This window comes from Loxodonta africana, chromosome 16 (genome assembly GCF_030014295.1).
Source record: "Loxodonta africana isolate mLoxAfr1 chromosome 16, mLoxAfr1.hap2, whole genome shotgun sequence".
NCBI classification, from domain to species: domain Eukaryota; kingdom Metazoa; phylum Chordata; class Mammalia; order Proboscidea; family Elephantidae; genus Loxodonta; species Loxodonta africana.
This window is the reverse complement of record NC_087357.1, coordinates 64,571,016-64,583,431: the sequence shown is the minus strand read 5'-3', so window position 1 is coordinate 64,583,431 and position 12,416 is coordinate 64,571,016. Positions and strand designations below refer to the sequence as shown.

The window sequence follows — 12,416 nt, the reverse complement described above, 5'->3', positions numbered from 1 at the left end:
TATATTACGGTTATTATAAATGATTTATATATAGTATATATACAATTTTGCCTACTTTTATACATTGGAAATGTATTAAGATAATGTATTTTAAAAACAGAGGATTAAAGTTTCCGAAGGTCACAGTCTATTCTTTACCAAACACCTGTTTCCTGTTCCTTTTAGATAATTCTGAGAGTTTTGATGTTAGCTTCAGTTAACCTTCTTTAAGAAAATTTTCAAGGACCTTTGAACATGGGTACACTGAATCGGGATAATTAAGCGGTCTTAATACATCAGTCAATCTCAAGGCAAGGGAACAGGGAAGGGAACCTGTTTTACAAGACCACTAACAAAAAAAAGTCTGGTCTGTATTGCAAATCCTAAAATACTATAACTCAAAGGGATCTGAGAGCCAAGTCCTCTTATTTTATGAATAAGCAAACCAAAGACTAGAGAATCCAAACATTACACAGGTATTTGCTTGTAAACCAGTAATGGTTTTAGGGAGTGAAACAGAACGCTGATGAAACCTTGATAAAAGCATCGTGGAAAAACTTGAAGCAGGATTCTACTGCTTGGAACAATAACATCAATTTGTTTTAACAAATTGTTTTGCTTTGGAGTACTTTATAAGAGTATTTCCTGATAAGAGATAATAAATTCTGTGATATATTTTGCCAGGATGCTTTCAAATATGATTCCTTAGTATTAAATGATAACTTAGGGTAAAAAAAAAAAAATTATTTAAAAAACTGGTTACTAAGCTACTTTTCAGTAAGTACGAGGGTTATTATGAATAAGAGTTTGTGTTTCATTTCCTTATTAAAGATAACTTCCCTCATTCACATGAATGCACAATGCACCCTGTTCATACAGTACTGCAGGTTCCTAAAAGGGACCAACGGTAGAGGGAAAGCATGTCATTCCCTAAAGGGCCATATTGGAATCTGCCAAGGGAAGAGACAGTTTGAAATAAAAGCAGAACTTTGTCCGGCTGATTTGGTTTCTTTGTCCTCATTATTTATTTTGAAATGTCAAATGATTTGAAAACAGTGGCTTTATTTCTTTTGATCAAAGGAGTTGATGGGTTTGAAAAAGTCAAGAAATCCTTCCTTCTTGACAGTAATTCAGGAATTTCTTAAAATCCTAAGGGCAAAATATTTTTAGGGAATTATTTCTAGGTGACTAAGAGTCCTGAAGCAATGAGTCAGGATACACATAACACAATCTTAATCACCTTATCTTACAAGACCTAAGAACTAAGTTGGATAAATACTTCCTAACTCTTAACCACTCTGATTTCTCAAAGACATCTAAAACTTAATACAGCCAAAATGGCACTCTTGATTCCTCCATCCCTGCCTCCTTCTGCTTCTTCTTCAGCCTTTTCAATTTTAGTTAAAGGCACAGCCATTTACACAGTTGCTCTAGCTAAAAACCTGGGGATTTTCCTCGATTCATTCAGTAAATATGTAATGGATATCTATTATGTGCTAGGCATTATTTTGTGTATCTGGGGATAAAACAGTAAAGAAAACAAACAACAGACAACAATTACTGCCCTTGTGGAGCTTATTTCTAATGACATCTGATGACTGTTTTGCCTAATCCTTTAACGAAACCTATCAATTTCACATGCAAAAATATCTATCTTAAATTTATACTTTCTCTCCATCTTGCCTGTCAACATCTTAGCCTATATGTCATCATCATCTCTACCTTGGACCACAAAATGTCATTATATATGGTTTCTGTGCTTATACTCATAACCTTTTAATCTCTTCATTGTATAATACCCCAAGTCAATTTTAAAATATGTTTATCAAAATATTGCTTAAGGAAAGCTAAAGGAGATCTTTACAGTGAAATGCTAACTATAATTATAACTTAATCAGACCTATATGATCTTCTGACTCTCTTACTTCCAAACCTACCCTATATTATTTTCTCTTACACTGATAAGATCTTTGAGTATTGGCCTTTCTTTCTCTAGAACACAATAAACTTAGTCACACCTGAGGGACTTCACACTTTATTAGTTTCCCAGTGCTCTTTTCCTACATGGTCATATGGGCAGCTTCTTTTATGTTCAATTTATGAGATCTCAGTTCAAATATCATCTCCTAAGAGATCAGTCTCCTAAATCTCACTGCTCTCACAGGTATGCTCTATTATGGAAACATATTTATTTGTTTTAAAGCCTAGATAAAATCTGAAATTATATTTTCTCTTAATTTATTTACTTTTATTGCCTACATTCTACACTAAAAATAAAGTCCACAAAGACAGTGGTTTGGTCCTTCATAATCACTACTTATATTCCCTGTACTTAGCAAAAATACAGCATATATTTGATGTTCAGTAAATATTTGTTCACTATATAAATGAGTGATAGAGTTTCCAGAATGATGAATTATTCTGGATACATAGAGTGCAGTCAGGCTTCAGGCAACATCTTTATGATACACTTCTTATTATGGCATGTCTTCTTTTTGACAATGTAAAAGGAAAATATGACAGTATAATTAATTTGAATTGTAACTGATGAAAAATAGCCTTAAAATGGTTAATTAAGGACCAGATGCTAACCAAGGGTAAGACCTCTACTGGTAGGTTAAATTGATCTACTTTTGGCCTAGTCTGTAATTTACTAGTAATTTGGATAAAATATAGAATAATTATTTTCAAATTTTGCAGTTAAAAGTAAGAACCTAAATGCCCATCAACAGATGAGTAGATAAACAAATGTTGTACATACAATGGAATACTACTCAGCTAGTAGGAGAAATGTAGTCTTGATACACGCTACAATATTAGTGGAACTGAAAGACATTATGCTGAGTAAAATAAGTTAATCACAAAAAGACAAATATTGTATAACCTCACTTATATAAAAAGACAAGAAGAGGCAAATGTATAAAGAACAAAGTTCATTAGTGGTTACCATCAAGAGCTCAGCTGCTAACCAAAAGGTCGGCACTTCAAATGCACCGGCCACTCCTTGGAAACCCTATGAGGAAGTCCTACTCTGTCCTATACAGTCGTTTTGGGTCAGAATCGACTTGATGGCAAAGGCTCTGGTCTTTTGGTGGCTCGCTTGTATAAAAGACAAGAAAAAGCAAATGTATAGAGAACAAAGTTTATTAGTGGTTACCAAGGGCAGGAGGTAAGGAGAAACGAGGGGTTAATGGTGATGAAAATATCACATTGATTAAGGGTAGGTTTGCACAGTTATTGTAATTTCTGTCAATAAGTTGTACGTTTGTTAAAAGTTGAATTGGCAAAAGTGTGATAGATATATTTATAACACTGACAACAACAACAAAAAGAGTAGCTGCTGAGGCTGCTTATGCACAACCAAAAACTTCGTGGGATTTGGTTCCTTGACATGGAGGTTTAGGGTCATGGCACATCCCAATTAATTGGCCTAATAGCATGTTTAGTACTTCTGTTCCACCTCCTACTTTGTTGCATAGTGCCTGGGGTCTTAAACGCTTGCAAATAACCATCCAAGGCACAAAAATTGGTCTCCATTCACCTGGAGCAACAAAGGAAGGAGCCAGCAATAGAAGGAGAATATGTAATGTGTGGCTAATTGCCTCCATTAACAACTGCCTCCTTTGCCATGAGACCAGAAGAACTGGATGGTGCCCAGCTACGATTACTAAACATTTTGATCAAAGATTCCATAGAGTAATCCTGATCAAAAGGGGAAAACTTCAGAACAAAATTTCAAATTTTCATGGACTCCAGACTTCCTGGTGCCATGAAGGTTGAACGAAGCCCTGTAACTATACCCCTGAGATAATTTTTAAACATTAAACCAAAAAAAATATTCCCTGAAGTCTTCTTAAAACCAAACAATAGTTTAATTTAACTAGTAAAAAAATGTCTGTCTTGAGCATTATGCTTTTTTAAGAACTATTTATATGTGATCAAATTGATAACAGCAACTCGAAGATTTGATAAGAACCTTAGAGGGCAATGAATTTATGTTAATGGTGGAGAAACAACTCAGAAATGGAGGGTAAGAATTATAAAACTTCAGTGTCAATAAATGGAACACGTATAAACTGTTGAATTCATGTATATTTGCTATGTATATTCTCAACAACAATAAAATAAAATTTTAAAAAGTAAGAAAATATAAAAATACATACATAAGCTAAAAGAATCAGGTCCCAAAAATCTGAATATTCTAGAATAAGGACTAAATCTAATTAGCTAGATGATATATAAAAGGTATAAATATAAACCATATATATTGAGCACTGTTTTAGGATTCTCTAAAGAAATAGAACAAGAATGCATACAAACATATACAATAAATAAATAGACACACAGGGCCTTTGGTTCATTATGTATACAGAGAGAGTGAGAAAGATTTATTAATTTTATTGGCTCATGCAATTGTGGGGGCTGGCAAATTCAAAATCTGTAGGTCAGACGACAGGCTGGAGATTCCTGCAGCCTCGCATCCCATAATCTGTTGGTCAGATGATGTAAAGAGTTGAGTGTAAGGGAATTCTGGCAAAATGTTTCTTTGTAGCCCAGAAGCAGAATGTAACCTTAAAGACCTTTAACTGATTGATTGGGGCCTACCTGGATTATGGAAGGTAATCTGCTTTACTTAAAGCCAACTGACTTAATGACAAGTAACTATTTTGTAACAACAACTCGTGTTTGACCAAACAACTGGACACCATGGCCTAGACAAGTTGACACATAAAATTAAACTCAACTCTTGCAGGCACCATAAAACCAAAGGTAGGGGATGGAAGAGATATGTGTTAGTAGTAATACACCCTCCTAAAGGCTACGTTCAAACTGTGGTGTTGGCTAAGAATATTGAATACACCACGGACTGCCAAAATAACAAACAAATCAGTCTTAGAAGAAATATGAGAGTGTTCCTTAAAAGTGAGGATAGCTAGACTTCAACTCATTTGCTTTGGACACGTCATCAGGAAAGGCCAACTGCTGGAAAAGGAGGTCATGTTTAATAAAATAGAAAACAAAAAACAAACAAATCCATTGCCGTAAAGTTGATTCCAACTCCTAGTGACCCTATAGGACAGAACAGAACTGCCTCATAGGGTTTCCAAGGAGCAACTGGTGGATTTGAACAGATGACCTTTTGGTTAACAGCTGAGCTCTTAACCACTGAGCCACCAGGGCTCCTGGTAAAGTAGAGGGACAACAAAAATGATGGAAACCCTCAATAAGATGATTGGCACAGTAGCTGCAACAATGAACTCAAACATATCAATGATCAAGACAATGGCACAGGCCTGGACAATGCTTTGTTATGTTATATGTAAGGTTTCCATGAGTTGGAGCCAACTCCGTGGCAAAAAAACAACAGCAAAGGCTTAGAGATTTTAGCTGCTAGTAATCTCGATGTGAGTCAACACTCTGGCATAAAACAAAAAAGGGCATTGTGTCAAGTCGATTCCAACACATAGTGACCATATAGGACAGAGTAGCACTGCTCCATAGAGTTTCCAAAGAGCGCCTGGTGGATTTGAACTGCTGACCTTTTGGTTAGCAGCCATAGCACTTGACCACTATGTTACCAGGGTTTCCATACTCTGATATAGCTACCCCCAAAACTAATGTGATGTAACATGTTTCATCAAATAATAAATTCTAAAAGAGTTACTCTCAACTTCTTCCCTACTTCTAATGATTCTTAAAGGTTTATATTACCTGCTCAGCTCTACACTCGGAAATTCTGAATTAGTCGTTCTGAAATGTAGCCCAGTTGTGTGTGTGAGTGTTCATGCATACGTGTGTGTTTAAATTCCACTTTGACAATGTCTATTGAAATAAAACACGCATATAACTTTCAATATTCCACTTCCAGGAATTTAAGGGACAGATATGCTTGTGCATGGGCACAAAGATCAATGAGCAAGGTTTTTATGTGACATTATTTTTTTTTTATCTGTAGCAGCAAAAACTAGAACCAAATTAAATGTCTTTCAGCAAAGGGTGTTAAGAAGCTTTTTAAAGAAATAAGTTGACTCTATATGTTTTCCATGCTAGGCTGCTCGAAGCTATGCAACCAGACTTCCAAATACCAACAAGGTCCCCCACGGTGAACAGGTTTCAGCAGAGTTTTCAGTCTAAGACAGACTGGAAAGAAAAAACTGACACTCTAGTTTCAAAAATTAGCCAATGAAAACCCCATGAATTGCAACAGAATATTGTCTGATACAGTGCTGCAAGATGAGTCCCCTAGGTTGGAAGGCACTCAAAATACACAGTTGCTGCAACAATGGACTCAAGCATACCAATGATTGTGAAGATGGTACAGGACTGGGTAACGTTTTGTTCCATTGTACATGGGTCTCTAAGAGTCAGCCAAATCGACAGCAACTAACAGTAAATACATGTTTTGGTATGGAAGATATCCAAGATAAGTGAAAAAGGGAAATTACAAATGTATATGTGTATAATCCCAGTTATGTGAAAAAAAAGGAGATAGATTTAGTGATATAGTTTATGTATCCTTGGAAAATTACTAAAAAATTCCTCATGAGAGTTTTAATACTGATTATTTCCATGAAGTGAGACTAGGGGAAAAAGAACAGAGGTCAGAACTTTTACTTTTTTATTTTATTTTTTAAGGACTCTTAACCACAGAGTTATTTTATTAATATGCAAACAAACCCTAACCAATTAAGAAAAAAAATCCTAGAGTGATTCTGGAATGAGTCAGGTTAAGAATCCACTGGATAAGAAGCTGATAGGGTGGACTTAATTCATATTTGTTAAATATGATTGAGTTCTTCTAGGTTCCAGTGAATTAACTCATCTTATTTCTTATTGTGCCTAAAGAACTACAACTGGAATGCTTGTCCCGATTGCAGGTGTCACACTTAAAAAAAAAAAAATGTCACTTGAAGTATAGTTAGCAGGGGTTCTCTGAAATAGTGACATGACTTGAAATTCTGTCATATGAAAAACTCATAAAAGCAACAGAGAGTTGGTTAGCCTGAAAAAGGTAAGACGTGGAGAAACATGGTCATTGTCATCAATTCTTGAAAAGGCTAAGTGAAAGACTTGTTCTCAAGGGCCCTGAGGGACAGAACTACAACCCATGAGCAGAAGCTAGAAGGCTACAAATTTTAGTTCAATATATAGAACTTAGAGAAGTATTTGCTAACAGAGCTAGCCTGAGAGGAATTGGGCCTTGATGAAGATGAGGGATTTGGAGTTTCTTAACCCACAGACATTTAAACACAAGACAGGTGGCCACTTGACTAACCTAGGAGGGCACAAGCCTTGGATGAAAAGTTTGCCTAGAAGCCATTTAATGCTCAACTCTGAGATCCTCTAATGGGTCTACCTTTTATATAAGGGAAAGAGATGTGATCTGGATGATAGCATTGCTGGAATACTATAGGTGGTTGAATAGTCACATTGAAACTGGTGGAAGCATAAAACTCTTTACGGGGACTTATCCTGTCCATTTTAACAAGTGACTTGGAAGGACATTTTCAAAGTAAACATACTATATTTGCGTATGGCAGAAAACTGAGAAGGATAGAATCAAGTCTAAAATATGTTGCTAATTTGGACTGATGTTTGAAAATTCATAAGCTGAAATTTAGGAAGAGTAAATATAAGGTCAGGACCTTAGGTTAAATCAGATCTATTGTACAAGAGGATAAGAAAAACTTTGCTTATCAAAAAAGGACTTGGGACATCTGGCATTGAGAGGGACGTTTGTTATTTTGTTCAATGAGTTTCAAACACTGGTCCATGGAAGTGTGTTCATGGTTGGTAGTGAAATCATGTCAGGCTAGTTGGCTTTTCTCATAAGTAAAATTTGACTTTTTATTCTGCATTTATGTACTTGCTACTTTTTCATATTTATCAGAATATTCTGTTTAGGAAATAATAATGAAATGGATAATAGATTTTCATATTTTTATAATTTGGCAAAATCAAAATTCCCTGCCTTTTTAAAAAATATTTGTGAACTGAAAAATCTAGAAAATCGAAAGTATTGGCTGCAGTAACTTGATGTATAATTCTGCGGCATAACACGGGGGCCATCTTAGCTTTAACATTATTACAGTGCTTAGCTTGTGATGTAGGGAATACTTATCAATATACTAGGCACAGGATGTCCATATCTAGAATGCTGTACTTGGGACTGGGCCCCAAAGTTTAAGAGTTGGCAGAATTAGAGTGAGTTGCTTTAAGCCCTTAAATACCTCATCACTAGGAGTGTTTAAACAAAAGACGAAATGGGACCTGAGCCCTGTCAAAATGCTGAAGAAAGCATTTAATTATTGGAGGTGGAGAGATCAGATGGTCTCAAAGTTTCTGTCTGAAAGTAGGATTCTATAAGATATAACAAACATGATGAAAATATGTTGTTGTAGGATGCGGCTGAGTCAGTTTTTGACTCATAACCTGTTGCGGTCAAGTTGTTTCCGACTCATAGCGACCCTATAGACAGAATAAAACTGCTCCGTAGGGTTTCCAAGGAGTGCTTGGTGGATTCAAACTGTTCCTTTGACACATAGAGACCCAATATGACAGAGTAGAACTGCCCTATAGGGTTTACTATGCTGTAGCCTTTATGGGAGCAGATCTCCAGGTCTTCTCTTTTGTGGAGCTGCTAGATGGGTTTGAACCTCCTGCCTTTCCATTAGCAGCCAAACATTTAATCATTATGCCACCAGGGATCCTCGAAGAAAATCTAGGTGGATATTTTTCTGTGGAGAACACACACTCAGTTAAGAAGACTCTCAAAGTTACTTACATTTTCGAAAATTAAACTCAGTTTTCTAATCACTATGTCGTTTTGATCAATAATGTCCAGTACAGCTTTGTTATATCTTTTGTCTCTGTTTCTCATCAAATGGCATCCCGTGACCTGAAAGAACTAAAGCAACTTCCAAAGGCACCTGATGTATTTCCAGTGATTTACTTACACCTGAAGAGATCGTGTTTTCCTAAGTTCTTATTTGAAAATTATGATTACTTCCTAAAAGTGTTATATGTTGAGTATGTTGAAGAGTAGGGAGGAAAATGAAGGTTGTCCCAAACATAACAGCTTGTGAAGTATAAAAGGAAAAAAAAAATATTACTGGAGGAGATTGTGCCTGGAGATCACCTGTATTCATATTTAAACATGGAAATTGTAAGCTCTGTGAAAGTAGGAATATTTGGTCCACTGATGTAGCCTAAGAATAATGTCAGGTACATAAGTCACTCAGTGCATATTTGTTGAGTGGATGACCATGCCTGAATGATTCTCATTGGGATTATCAGAATTGGAAGAAGGATGAAAACCAGCACTATTCCCCATTCTGCCTTGCTCCCTGGAAGGTGTGGAAACTCCCAATTTCCAACCAAAGTGATAAAGAGGCCCAATGTGACACTTCGTCTGCTGAAGTACGAGTCCTGTGCAGTGACTGGCATTATCTCCCTCTGTATGGACAGGATTATTCTGTTACAACAGCAGCTTGTTCTGATTAAGTTATGATGTGTTGCTGCATTTAGTACACGCTTCAGTGAGGGCTCTGGGATATCTCTTTCAAATGGAAAAACATGTCCTGATTTGTATTTTTTGTTTGTGTGTGATCAAGAAGCTGTCATATCTGTGAATTGAAAGCACTTAATTTTCTAAGTATCATGCTCTGGAGAAGCAAATATGTTTTCTTTCACCTTCTGTAAATGATGATGGATGTTTTGTTTGTAACTCAACAAGGTAGGACTGAAATAATCAATCCAAAATAACCATATTTTTTTAGAATCCCAGGGTGTACTGATGAGCGTCACGCCAGACCTTCTACAATTATGCCTAATTTATTTCTTTTCTCTTCAGAGAATGGTACAAAATAAGATATTGGAAACACAGAGATATGTAATACAGTAAAAAGGCTAAAATGAGATTTTCAAAAAGATGATCATGATTTAATTGTTGACCCTTAAGACTGACAAAGGTAATTTCACACTGGAAGTCCTTTTCCTGTGCCTCCATGGTATTTATGTTAAGAGAAAGAGCTTGAACAGGGCTATGAACACAGTTGCTTTCCAAGCCCAGCCACTGGTTTCTGTGTCTTTGTAGTGTCATTGCTCTATATCCTGTCCCAGTTACACAGCCACTTGCTTTCGCTCACTCCAAGGATCTTTTCATTTATTAAATATTTACTGACCACTTACTGGGAGCATCCATGAAGCTAGGGTGAGCCAGAGGCAGAAGTAGGGATTGCAGGGGGTACTCACTGGAGCTGCTCTAATGAATAAAAATCCTAAGATCTGAGTCTGACTATGAGAAGTTTTAGCTAAGAAAATCTCAGGCGATGTATCCTAGAATAAGAAAACAAAATTATGGAAAGAGAACTTATAGCCATCAAATTTTATTAGGGAAGTAGGGTTAAAAATCAGATAATGACTTGAAAGTAAGTAGCCAGGACAAAGCATAATTTAATATGTAGGCTGAGGCAAGAGTTTCAGAATTGAACACAAACCAGAAAGTCTGTGCTAGAACTTTTGTTTATACTCACGAAGTGTGCTGTGTTATTAAGTGTGTTAGCGTAATGGATCTGTGCTAGCGTGGACAGTGTTCTAGGCACAAAGAGAAACGATGGAACTTTGTTTATTTTAATTTTATGTTAAGTAGAAAAAATGTATTATCCAGGTAGAAAAGAAATGGTATTAGGAAGGCATAGATTGAAATGTTATGGGAGTTAGGGAGAGATTCATGTCAGTTAGGGGACTCAGGGAGGGCTCACAGAAAAGTGACATTTGCCTTAGGCCTTAAAGAATGAGCAAGATTTGGACCCTTGGGGATATTTGAAAAGGGCATTCTAGGCAGAGGAGATGGAAAAGTATATAACATAAATTGAAAAGAGTGAGTAATTAAGTTTGCCTAAGCCCCATTGTTTCTTAACAGGTGAGCCCCTGGCATTTTGGGTAGAACAATTCTTTGTTGTGTAGGGGCACTCACAAGGGCAGGCTGTAAATGCCAGAAAACTCAGAATCTAGGGCAGTAAATACACACCCACTGCCTTCCCAAGCCCAGTCTTTGTGATAACCTAAAATGGCTCTAATCATTTCCAAGCACCTCCTAAGAAAGCAATAATCCCCTATTTGAAAACTGTCGGGTGGACACAGACTTGCAAAAAGGATAGACGGGATTCATGATTGAAAAATGGGTAGTAGCCTTTACTACCATACCAAGGAACAGATTTGGTTTAGTAGAGATGGAAAGGCATTATAGGTGTTTAGTAGGAAAGGGACATTACTACAATTGTGCTTCCAGGGGATTAATCTGGAAACTGAGTATAAACTGAATGAAAAAATGGAGAGGCAGGGCCAGTTAAGAGACTATTGAATATTACATGCAAAAGCCAGGATCTGAATAAAAAATAAAATAAAATAAAACCACCCAGTACCATCGAGTCGATTTCAACTCATAGCGACCCTGTAGGACAGAATAGAACTGCCCCATGGAGTTTCGAAGGAGCACCTGGTGGATTTGAACTGCCAACTCTTTGGTTAGCACTTAACTACTACGCCACCAGGGTTTCCTGAATCTGAATAAAGGACATGAAAGTAAAAGTTGGTAAGATAGGACAAATTATAAATGTACTGTATAAATTGACCAGAAATTGAAAACAAATTAGATGGTGATGTTGATGAAGGGGAAAGGGAATAAATTTGAAGTCTTAAGACTGATTCCTAGGAGGATAGTCATTCTACAAGGAAAACATGGAAATAAAATGGAGGAATCAGTTATGAAAAGAAATTAATATATCTAAAGTATACTGATTTCAGATATTACCTGAACATTTAGGCTGAGACTTCTAGACAACATTTACAAGAAATTTAAGATATCAGAACTAGATATGGTAACCATTCATATAGAGGTGATGTTTGGAACTATAAGTGTAGAATAAGATTGTTGAAGAGCAAGAAAAAAATAAAAGAATCAAAGGCAGAGCCTTAAGAAAACGTCATCTAGAAGAAAGGACGAAAATGAACCTGAGAGAGAACAGTAAGGAAAGCAGGAGGAAAGTCAGCATAATGTGGAAGTCTAGACTTAGTGGAAGCTTAGCAGGTGGAACGTTTCTTGCAGTGTAGTCAGTAATGTCAGATCCTCCAGAGAGGTCCAAAGGGATGAGCACTGAAAAGCCTATAGTGAAGATGGCATTAGGAAATCATTGGTGATCTTAATAAGACAGGTTCCAGTGGCATTATGGGAAAGGAGTAGAGGGTAGGCTCAGAAATATATTCATTGACTTTGTTCCTAGGAATTAAAAAGTAAACTAAATTGTAGAATGAAAAACACTGGGAATCCTCTCCTTACAGATTTTTACCATAGGGTCCTACTATACTTTTTATTTCCAGTCACTTTGCTGGTATTATTTTTCATCTCCAAAATCTATGTAATTCATTAGGTTTCT

General features: G+C 36.4%; 1 protein-coding gene across 1 annotated transcript in view; it reads left to right on the top strand.

Moving 5' to 3' along the window:
• Positions 1–12,416, top strand: part of CTNNA3 (catenin alpha 3) — a 1,776,048-nt gene that overhangs the window by 1,069,831 nt on the left and 693,801 nt on the right. The gene's annotated exons all lie outside the window — the stretch shown is intronic.